The sequence below is a fragment of the Chinchilla lanigera genome, unplaced genomic scaffold, assembly GCF_000276665.1.
Source record: "Chinchilla lanigera isolate Chin_1 unplaced genomic scaffold, ChiLan1.0 scaffold00111, whole genome shotgun sequence".
Taxonomy (NCBI): domain Eukaryota; kingdom Metazoa; phylum Chordata; class Mammalia; order Rodentia; family Chinchillidae; genus Chinchilla; species Chinchilla lanigera.
The window spans coordinates 2,276,838-2,289,300 of record NW_004955512.1 but is presented as its reverse complement, the minus strand read 5'-3'; positions in this window follow the sequence as shown (position 1 = coordinate 2,289,300).

Genomic DNA, 12,463 nt, shown 5'->3' with positions numbered 1-12,463 from the left:
TGGGTGGGCAACTGCAGTCGGTGCATGGTGGGCCAATTGTGTCACTGTCTCTCTGTGTCATGATAGATCTCAATTGAGTGGCGGCGGCCAGCCTAAGGGCCGGTGCGCAACAGCGCTCACTACCCTATGGCTCCCCATGGGCTGGGGGCCCTCCCTCCGGTTGCCTAGGAGGCAGGAAGCTAGCCAGCCAGAAGACCGGTGCTCCCCGCCCGAGGCTCCCCGTGCACTGGGGGCCCTCCCTCCGTGGGTCTATGAGGCAGGAAGCTAGCCAGCCGGAAGACTGGCGCTCCCCTGAGGCAGTATATTTTAAAAGGGATGGATCTGAGAAGTGTAGGAGTTATTCAGAAAATAATAGTGTAAATGTTTACCAAGTCCTTGAATCTTAGAGAGGTAATAAGTGTTTGTGGCCTTTTATTAAGAGCTGCTTGAAGACTGAAGATTGAAATAAATAATCTAGGGCTTGGAGTGTAACTCAGTGGTAGTGCTCTTGGTTAGTATCCATAAGGCTCTTCGCGACAAGAAGTTTGGTAATAGATATAAAATTTCATGACTTGGTATCAAAGAATAAATTAAGGGCTCCCATGCAGTCCCACTCTCATGATGACCTTTTCAAGTCTAAAAATGGATTAGCCTGCTTGTTTCTCAGCGTGGGAAATAATGATCAATGCATATAAACCACTGTCCTTGTTTTCCTTCGGAAATAATTTCCCCAATGACAGTGTCGTTACACTGTACGTAGCTACGGGGTATGGCATGGGAATCTGACCCACGAACTCAGTGTCAGTGATCACACCGAGGCAACCAGCATTTCCCTCTCCTTAGACACGCATCATGTCCTGGTGTTGGAATGCCTTAAACTGCTGCTTTCCGGTTCCTTATAAAACGTAGCAATACACTGTTGTGAAATATAGTCACACTGCTGTGCCGCAGGACATTAGATAATGTATTTTTCCTATAAAACTATGTTTTCTGTACCTGTTATTCCACCGTCCTTCAGTCCCTCATCGTTTTTCTTGACGCTAGTCAAAGGCAGCACTTTAAAAAACAGCGCGGAAGATGTAAGTTGCTGCCATCTGCTGCTCAGAAGGGAGAACTGCAAGGACTGGACAAACGGGCCGAGAGGGGAGGTATGGTGCGTCAGATCTGTGCTTAGGACGTTTGTGTGGGCCAGAGGGGTTAATTGCCCAGAATTGTGCTTCTAAAATACTGCCTATCCTATATTCAGAGCTAGTCCCTCTTGACTAGCAGAGGGGACAGGAGCGTCAGCAGCGGTCTGTTTCCAGTGCAAGTGAATTTTTGCCCTGCTCCCAGACTCTGGTCACCTACACCCTTATTTTGAGTTTCCCCTAATCCCTCTCAGGTTGCATTCATAGGGACTGTTTCTTAGTATATGGCATAACATTTCCTAAAATATTGTCTCAAGGAAAACATTCTCCTCGATCAGATACAAACTGGAGGTTAGATATGGCTTGTAAAATTTAGACACAGTGTTTAATTAAAATGCAAGGTCTTTCTCGTGTGTGTGTGTGTGTGTGTGTGTGTGTGTGTGTGTGTGTGTGAACCCAAGGCCTTTGCAATGAGCTACATCTCCAGGTTTTACTTGGTTTCTGTTTTGTTTTGTTGTTTGCTTTGATTGTGAGACAGGGTCTCACTAAGTTGCCCAGGCTGGGCTCAAACTTGCTGTTCTCCTACCTTATCCCCTTAGAGTGCTGGGATCACAGGGTACTGGTTTTAAAATAAGCAGTTCACATGAAAGTGTGAATTGGTGGTTTCCCCTGGAAAACTGAAACAGCAGATGGCAGTGGACTCCATCCCCACAGGGCTGGGGAGGACAGGGCTGAGGCAAGTCTGAGCTTCCCTGCCCATCATTTCCTGTGATCTCCCTAGCCAGAGGATCAGCTGCCGTTTATCCTTATTGCCGTACAGATATAGATATATAAAATGAGACTTAACCTATGTATGGCAGAGCCTACTCTTTCATTCCCCTCTCTTTTTGCTAGCAACTGACATCAATATCATCAGGCATGACAAGAACCTATTTAAAAATTATCTCTCTCCTACCTTGTAGGTATCACTGACCAATGGGATTCAAGTGGTAGTTTTTGGGCAGGCCTTCTGAGAATAGTCTCTAAAAATGACTGACTGAACTACAAGAAAATTACCTTTTCCTTTTTTTTTTTTGCCTTCCCATCTTTCCTTTTTCTTTCTGGTCAAACAGTACACATAATGGCAGGAGCTTCAGTAGCTATCTTGAATCCTGAGATGACATGAAGATGGAGCTCCAGAGCTCAACATGGTAAAAACAAAATGAAACAGATTGAACAAACCTAAATCTCTGACACCCGTAGATCTCACACACCAGTCCTGGACTGCTTCTAGAACACTTCTAAATTGGAAGCAAAGTCAAACTTCATCTTATTCTGGAACCTTATTTGCATTTCCTGTTAAAGGCAGCCAGACTCAATCTTAATTGATGTACTACATTTTCAGCAAAACCGGGACAACAAGAGACTGAGAAGGTTGTGAGTTTCAAGAAAAATGGGGGCATGTAGAGCTTTGTATAAAACTGATGTCTACTTATCTTTAACCACTGACCAGCCCAATTATTTAAATACAGGATGACCAAACATTGCATATTTGTTTTCATTAATTTTTAAAAGATAATATAACAAGAAATACAAAAATGATAATTTTATCAAATTTATTCAGTAATTTCTCTGTGCATGGTATATCTTGAAGCATTCAATACATAGTGCAGCGTTACAGTGTGGACAGTAGTATCTCGTCCTTTCCGAATTCTTTTTGCATTGTTTCTTTCTTTCAACAGCACACTTTACACTGTCACATTGGCCTTTCTTTTTTACTGTGGGTGGTGTAATTTCAATAAAATGTCTGCCCGCTAAACGATGGACATCTTGCTTGGCATTTGGCTCACCCTTATTTTTCAATTATTTGGTCTATTAGACCTAATCTAAATTTTAAATGACTTTTTAAGCAACCCCTTCTTTTGAATAAATAACAAATGAGTTCCATGTTGTTTGTTCCAGAAGGTGCATAATTTTTTTTTCATGGTACTGGGGATTGAACTCAGGACTTTGTGCATGCTCAGATTATTTTATAATAATCTTTTTCTTCCTTGCTTTTTGATTACAGGACAGCTTGTTAGAGGTTGGTCAACTCTGTCAACACCACTCATAGTTATACTCACGGACCACTACTGAAATTTTTTTAGATTTGTTTCTTCTTTTAAATTCTATTGGAGGAGAGAAGAAAATGGTGGAGTGGTGAGCAGCAGGGAAGAGGCTGAGAATAGGTGGCCAAACACTGGAATATAGCAACGTGAAGAAAATAAGAAGGGAAGGGGGTCCCTGGCACCCAGGAAGGATCTGAAGTAAAAACTGAAGCCCACCGCGTGGAGGGGGAGGAGCAAAGGAACGAACTCCAAAGGAGGAGGAGGCAGGTGGAGTTTTCTCCCTGAGCCCCAACTCGCTGCTGAGTAGTGTTGGTTGGAAAACGGCAGACTCTCAGTGACTGCTGGCAACCCCAAAGGCCCCTGCGGAAAAGCGCACAAGTGGAGCGGCGTGGAGGACAGCAGCAGAGTGCAGTGCTGGTGAATCCTCCCGATGGGACATCTCACAAAACAGGGCAGCAGGCTGGGCGCCATCCTGGAGAAGGAGCGACTGAGCCCAGGGCCCAGCTAGCGGCTCCCTACCAAGACCACAGGGGAAGCGCAGACTGATGCAGGCTGGGTGGGTCTGGTTCCAGCCCCGCAGCCAGAGGCCAGCCTGAACGTCAGTGAAAATAGGGGTGCAGGCTTGCTAACAGTATCCTCTTCCCTGCCGTGGAGCTCTTGGTGGCTTACTGGGATCGATGGACGCAGATCCGGACTCTGCCCACGTTGAGTGCCAATGGCAGGAGACAAACCTTAAAGTGGACTTTTTTTCTTCTTCTTTTCTTTTTTAAACATTGTTTTCTTTATCTTCTACATTTTCTTTCTCTCTTTTTTTTTTCTTTGTTTATTTTGTTTTGTCCTCATTGTTTGTTCTTGTTTTTTATATGAGTGTGAACATGGCTTCTAGTTCTGTTATTGTTGTTGCTCTGTTTTGTTCTTGTTCTTATTTCCTCCTTCTCTCTTCCCCCGTCTTCTGCACCACAAAGTAGTTCTGTTAGCATTAGCCTAATGCTCTGCTTCTCAGATAAATGTTTCACTTAGTCTACCATTGTTAAGTGTTTACCATATGCCAAGGGCTTACTCTGAAGAAAATGTAAGAGGTTATTTTAACTATTATTTCAAATACATAGGAGATGCTATTTAAAATTTCCCCAATATCTATCACAGTCTTGTTAATTCAATTTTTAATTAATTTACTACACTTTACATATTGAAAATATAGAATTTTTAGTATTTACTAATACAGATGCAACCAAGCCATTAAAAGAACACAATCTGAATAGCTCACTCAAAGACAATGAAAGCCTAAGATAGTTGGAGATTTTGCAAAATAGTTCAAAAAGATCATTTCTTCACTATAGTTACCTACATAGCACAGAAACAATTCCACGAGGTGTTGTCCAGTCCCTAAGAAAGTATTCACCTATGTTGTAAGTACAAAAAACCATAACTCTGTGATATAATTCTTTAACACTTTGTTATCTGTTTTCTAATCAGTGGTGTTTACTACATAGTTAATAAAAGGATATGAGTGTCAGAATTCTCAATGAAGGCCTTTGGGTCAGGTACTGCTTTATGTCACGTCTCTTGGAAAAGAGAGTTCAAGATAGGGATCTGCAGGCAGGAAGTTTATAGGGAGCAAGGTAATCTAGATTGGGTTGAGCAGAAAGAAAGCTGCAGGTCAGTGAAATAAAGATACCAACTGGGCCTGTAGAAATTTTGGAGCTAGAAGGGCCTTTCAGCAGTTGTCCTGTGCTGAGACACACAAAAGCTGTATCTTTGTATCCCTGCATTGACAAGTCTGTAGGCACGGCTGCTCCTGAAAAGGGGACCACATACCATTAGATAGCTAGATTTCTCCTGCCTGGGGTGATGCTTGAAGCGGGACTCAGCTGTGAACCAGGAGAGGCTCCCAGAAAATGAAGAATGTGTTTTCTTCAAAGGAGCTGGATGATGCCCTCTTTATACATCTTGGTCACTTTTCTATTGCTAAGACAAAATACCCATCACCTGCAGTGTAAAGGTGGAGAGGTTTATTTTGGTTCACTCCAGGCTTGGCTATCTCACAGGCAGAAACAACATGGTGTAACAGCATGGTGGAGGAAAGCTGCCCTCATCATGGCAGCCAGGAAGCAGAGTGTAAAGGGAGGATCCAGGAACAAGAACACACCCCTAGTGACCCACCTTTTCTGACGAGGCCCCAGCTTCTAACAGCACATGCAGCTATAAACTCATAAATGAATTAATCCACTGGTGAGTGCAGTCCCCCTGAATGATTCAATCACCTTCAAAATGCCCACCTCTGAAAATATGAGGCTTTAGGGGAGTATTCTTGATCTAAATTTTGATATATATATATTTATTTAATGTACTTTAAATTTTACATATTGCTCTTATAATTTTCACTTCTCTTGAATCAAAGACAGGGCAGTTTTACACCATTACTAAGATTAGTGACTGTGAGCAGCTAAACTGGATAGCAAGTTCAATGTGCTCCACTTCTAGGTAAAGATAACATGACTATAAGAGTAAATAAACCAAAATTATTCTAAATACTGTATACGGAGGGCTGGGTGTTTAGGGCATACAGATCCAGTAATACGAAGCAACCAGGGACAAGGGTTTTTTCTCAAGGCAGATGACTCTCTTGAGCCTCCTTGCAGTTCCCAGGCCTTCCTAATCCCAGACATGTCCCTCACCTGCCATCAACGATAACTAGCAGACCACTCCTGGATTTTCTTAGAATGCTCACAAGGGGGTCTGCTGTCTTAATGATTCTGGTATCAAGATCAAAATATGATTGACTTTCAATTGTTTTGAGACTACAGCTAACAGAAGTACCTTATTTTTTAACCAAGATGAGCTTTCCTACCATATGTGCATGCTAATTAAAGATCCATGTTAGTTCACTGATTTAAAATGAAGGCAATTTTTTGTTCTTTATTTATACTTTGGATTTCTCACACAAATGAAGCAATGCAATATTTAAACTTGTATGACTGGTTTATTTCACTGTGCCTGATTTATTGATTTTATAAGTTAATGTGCAACTTACTTGTAAAATCAATAATCCTCACGCAGTTAATGTTCATACGTCTCTGTATTATTTAATCATTCATAAAGGAAACAACACACTGTTATTAGGATAACTGTAATATATCTTTACCAATCTGGATATTTTCTTCCTCAAGAATTTCATTCAACAGATTTCACTCTAGAAATCTGGAAAAATGTTTGTACCCAGTTGATATAAAGAAACTGCATTTAAGTTTCTTTTCAGTTTTATTGGATTCCAATCTCTTTAAAGAATTAAATTATATGCGGATATACATACTATGTAATTTTAAATTTCCTTTTTCAATACTGTTGAGGAAACTGGATGTTTAATAAGTATGAACTCAACTGATACTTCCTCAATCTTTAAATTTCTACTTTCCTAAATGACTTGCTTTAAAGGCTTATTTTCAGCATTACAGAAGCCATTAAATATATCTATGCAAGCAGTTAAAGGCATTGCATGGGGCCAGCAAAAATCATGGATATATTCAATTGCCCTCATTTTATTTTATTTTTTCATTAGTGCCCGTTTGCAGTACATAATGCTTACATTCATCAGGGTGTGTGTATATATACATAGCACATCTTCTTTGTCCTGGTCTCCGTCCCTCTTTCCAATACTTTTGCCCCTTCCCGTTTACAAAAGCTCTGTTTCCATTTTTTCCTTTCAATTCTTTTTTCTTTAAATTTCTGTTTCCTTCCTTCCATCCCCTCGCCCCTCATCTCTTGTCCCCTTTCCGTTTGAACAAGTTCTTCCTACTTCTTAATACACTCTTCCATAAGGAAGGATAAACTTGAGGCATTTTTAGGTCAATGGATGCACCGAGACCACAATCTTCTCTAAGTCAAGTCAGGATAGCATGCCCCATAGAATTGAGCAAAAGTGCTCCCCGAGAACAGGAACTCTGTGTCCTCAAACCCAGAACAATTTCTGGCACACAATAACAGGTAGCAATAAATATTTATTGAATCAGTAAATGGATGGATGTTGAAATTAGTAACATAAGCATCAAGCCTTTGAAATATAGGAGTGACTGTGAAAAGTTGAAGCAGAGATGGCTAATGAGATGGCTGATCAAAAGGTCCTGAAGTAAGCGTGGGGAAGGTTTTGTTTTTAAAAGCTAAAACTAAACTAAAAGCTAAAAGCTAAAACTATGAATTAAATCAGTTAGTCTAATCTTTAATATAGCTTGCTTTTATTTTTTTAAGGTCAAGACTTGTATATCTAATATGTTTTCTTAATATTTAAGGCAGATTTCCCCACTGTCTGAATAATATATCTCACCACTGCAATCACAAAACTGGAACCCCAGCAACTGTCCTTTATTTGTTCCTTTGACAGAGATCTAATCCCTTCTTGCCATTGTGTAATATAACTTCTAGCAATATCAACTATTTATGACCACTGTAACCTTGCTAAGTGCCCAAGTCTGGCCAGGTAACTTATAAAAAAGTGTTCTGGATGGTATCTTTATTTGTTTTCCGGAACCTTCCATCAACTTTGATCTATTTTTATGGAGACTTCCGGCTTCCCTCAAGCAGTCTTAGGTGTTATTTCTCTTAGGCTTCTGTTACATATTGCACATGCATACATTATGGCAAACAGCACACTAAAACAAAACTGGTTACATGCCTTCCTTCCTATCAATTCAATGTTTTTAAAGGAAGGGTATGTCTCTGTGTCTATATGTAACCTGACTGAATTGCTAGATAAAGACATTAACGTAGAGATGGGCCTGGCTCCCTGACTCTAGAGAGGATTTAAGGACCTGTCAGTACTCCCAGAGAAGGTCAGATATGACCAACTTTCCTTAAAGGAGTATACACTAAGCAGCACTTACCGAAGTAAGGAAAACTTATTTTCCATTGCAACACTTAACTATTCACTTCCAGATTAACTTTCCTTACTCTGCCATAACAACCCACATTTCATTACTTTAGATTGGGTCAGGCAAAATTACTGTTAAAGGACTACTTTTAACCTTGGATGCCCAGCAATATTATATGGACCACGCAATAGTGTTAAGAAAGAAACAGCAAACTACAGCAGGCAAAACAGCAAAAAAGTAGCAGGCAAAGCAAGGCAGGGGAAAGGAGACAAAGGCTCAGTGCCAAGGACTTCAGCATTATTGAGGAGAGAACTTGAGCTGCCTAGGATCCCCCCAAGGGTGGACACATGGAACTGTTAGGGATTTGCAGAGTAACAAGAGAGCCCTGATAGGGGGAAGGACTGACAGTCATAGATAGTACCTCCATCCTGTAGGCTGTCTCTACACTCCAGGAAGAAGCATAAGAAGCAGCATGTATTAGGGAGATCAGAAGCCATCCTTTAAACTGCTTTGATTTCCATCTGTGATATTTCTGATATATTTCAAACATTTTGAAAACTGCATCATAACTACAAAGACTTTATTAAAGAGTCCACAGTAAAGGTATCATTTTTGAATTGAAATATACTTTTTAAAAAGAGAAGATTTAAAAAGATGGAAGCATAGCACACTCTCCTGGCTTGTCTGTGTATCAAAACAATATGAATAAGCTTCCCTCACTTTTCTCTTAATGTGTAAACTGCAAGGTCTCTCTCTCTCTCTTTCTCTCTCTCTGTCTCTCTCTCTGTGTCTCTGTCTCTCTCTCCCTCTCCCCCTCTCTCTCCTTCCTTCCTCCCCCTCCACCTGTTTTTAGTTTTAAAGGCTTTTTTCTGATGGCAAAAGAAATTTATACCTAACAAAATAAATTCAATGATCAGAAAATATTTTAAACGTATATTTTACACTTGTTTGGCAGTTACCCCTAATTCCACCACCTAGAGAACCAACAACTACTGTAGTCTAGTGTGAATCCTCGCAGACTATTTGTTGTGCAAATGCTCTCCAGATTGACTGTCTTCTGAGGCTTCATAAGATATAGGTCAGAAAGGTCAGCTATTAACACTATTTTTCTACCAATCCTTTAATTTGATTTAAAAGCTTTTGATACATACTGTCAAAAGGATATCCAGGGGCTGGGGGTTTAGCTCAGCGGCAAAAGCGCCTGCCTGGCAAGCGCAAGGTCGTGAGTTCGGTTCCCGGTACCGGAGAAAAACCAAAAAACCAAAAAAAAGGATATCCAGAAAAATTATAGCAATTCTGTCACCATCAGTGGTATCTGAGTTTGCCCCTTTCCCATTTTCTTCAGAACTCCGGGAACTATTTATGTACTTTTAAAAATTTTTTGTTACTGTTATAGGTGAGAAGTGTTTTCTTATTTTTTATTTGTATATATTTTGTTAATTGGAAAGATATCTTCATATATTTATTAGGCATTTATAGCTGTCCTCATATAAAATGTCTGAGTTTTGTCTTTGTGCCCTCAAATGGCTTTAAGCAATGCAAATGAGTCTAGCCAAACTGCTGATGTGTAGCTCAAAGCAATGCAACAGGGCAGTGATGCAATAGCTCCCAAGCAATATATGTGAGCTAGGCTGGGTGACACCATGCTGTCAGCTGAGAATGAGCCTCAAGAAAAGAGGCTATGACTTCACAGGGTTTAAAAATTACACATCAAAACTGTAGAACTGACCCCCAAAACACTAGATACTACCCCAATCTGTGACATGCAGATCACTCTTTCTGCATATCTTTCTCTCTGCATGTTTCAGAGATGATTTCAGGTCTCCTGCATAACCCAGCTCGTAGCACTCACCATGCATCCTGCTAGTCTCTTAACAAAACCCAGGTTTGGCCCTGGATCAGGGTCTTGGCTCCAGTTAGCCATTATTCTGGCTGGACTTAAGGCATGCTTGGCTCCTCAGCATCTTATATATTTGTGTCTCTATTTGAGCTATGGGTTGCACTGGAAGGAGTAGATGGGAATTAACTCGATAGAATTCCAATAACTTTCCCTTGGGATTGCAAATATAAACTTCACTGACCTTGACAAGGTCTGCGAAGGGCTTTCTATAATTTAGTATAATTATTTAGTTTCGCTATTTTATTTTTGACATTATGTACTTTAGTTTTATTCCTTTAAAAATATTTATTTCTCATTACATAAAAATTAAATTTGATGTTTTTCATGTTTATTTTCTTATGGTAGAATTCATAGGTACATGTCCTATTTATTCTATTTATTTTACTAATAGACACTAAGCTTTTTGCAGTGTATTGAAATCTGTATTTCTTTACATCTGATAGCTATTACTTCACCAGAAACCAAAACCAAAGCCATCTTTCACATTCATGCCATCAAGAGCAGTAGAACAGAATTAATTTTTCTCAAATCAAAGTGGTGGATAATATCACAACTAATGCTTTCCTATGACTTTCTTGGTGTTAAGCACTCTTTATGTGCTTTACATATTAAATCATTTAATTCTCACTAAACGCCTACAAGATATGTACTGTCATTGTTCTTGCTTTGCAGTTGGGACAGCAGCATATATCTCATAGTTGTGGTAAAGAGTGTATCTGTGTGTGTCTCTATGTGAGCGTGCACATGTGTGCATTATGGGGGTAGTCTGTATTTCTGGCTACTATTTAGATAGTTTTTCTTTTGACATTGAGATTTTACTGATTTTTTTGCATACTTAGTAACTGTCTTTGTCTTTTTGAGATTCTGTAACAAAATACCTGAGACTAGGTAATTTGTAAGTAAAATTAATCTTTCACAGTTCTGAGGCAAATGGAACAAGAGCAAGGCACTGGTGGGTTCAGTGTTAAAGGAGAGATTCCCTCTCTGCTTCAAGATCATGCCTTGCTGCTGCAGGCTCCAATGCTGTCTTCATGTGGGGGAAGGAAAGAGAAGGTGGCTGTTCCCTGGCACTTCTTTTATAGAGCATTAATGCCATTCACAGGAATGAAGCTCTTATGACCTAACCAGCTCCCAGAAGTCTCCACCTTCCAATATCATCACCTTGGTGATAAAGTTTCAACATACGAGTACTGGGAGGACCCTTACATTCAAATCTCAGGAACAATTTTTATTGGAACCTGGACATTGTGGTGTCATGCTTCATTGTGATGCCATCTTGGTGGGTTGTATTGCATTCCTAAGGAGTATTGGAAAGAAAACCTAGATACAGACCCACACAGATATACACAAAATATTTTGAACAAAGTGCAAAGGTAATCAATGGAGGAAAGACAGACTTTTCAACACGTAGTGCCGGAACAATTGGACATCCATAAAGAAGAAAAGAAAAGCTCTACTGAAGTCATGAGAAGTGCAATACAATAATTATGTTAAAATAAATCATGAACTTTAGTGTAAAACTATAAAACTCTTAGTTAAAAACATACAGCTGGGCACGGTGGTACAAACCTGTAATCCCAGTACCCTGGAGGCTGAGGCAGGAAGATTGTTGCAAGTTTGAGGCCAGCCTGGGGTGCATAGTCAGTTCAAGGCTATTCTGTACTATTTAATGAGACCAAAAAAAAAAAAAAGAAAAACAAAAAAAGAAAAAGAAAAAGAAAAAAACGAAAAAGAAAAAGACATCTTCAGAACCCAGAGTCAAAGACTTCTCGCATTTGACACCAAAAGTGTAACCCATTAAGGGAAAATTTGATAAATTGACTTCATTAAAAACATTTCCTCTGTAAAGCACTTTAAAAGGATGAAAAAACAAAGTTCTGAATAGGAAATTATATCTGCAAGCCACAGATCTGACAAAGGACGAGTTTCTAGAATATATAAAGAAGTCTTGGTTCAGTAAAACAGTAAACAGATAATAATCAAAAGCTGAAGAGAAATATTTCACTGAGAAGATATACAGTGACCAATAAACATATAAAAATGTTCAAAATTCTTAGTCACCTATTATAATGTCTGAAATAAAAGGCCATGAAAACACCAGTGTAGATACATACACGTGCAGTGCGGTTGGGAACGTGAAATGGTATGGCCACTCTGGAACACAGTTCAGCAGTTTCTTTGAAAACTCGATGTGAAACTACCATATATGTCACTAATTGCACTTCTTGGCATTTATCTCAGAGAAATAAAAAATCATACTTATACAAATGGTTGTAACAATGTATTCATAATATCCCCAACCAGGAAATAACCTAGATGTTCTTTAATACATGAGTGGTTAATAATCAAACTGTGGTGTAGTCACTCAATGGAATTCTACTCAATAATAAAGAGAGCAAATTATTGATGCATGCCACAAGGTGGATGAATCACCAAAGAATTATGCTGAATATCAAATGTCAACCCTAAAGTGTTACATGCTGTACTATTCCATTTGTGATATTC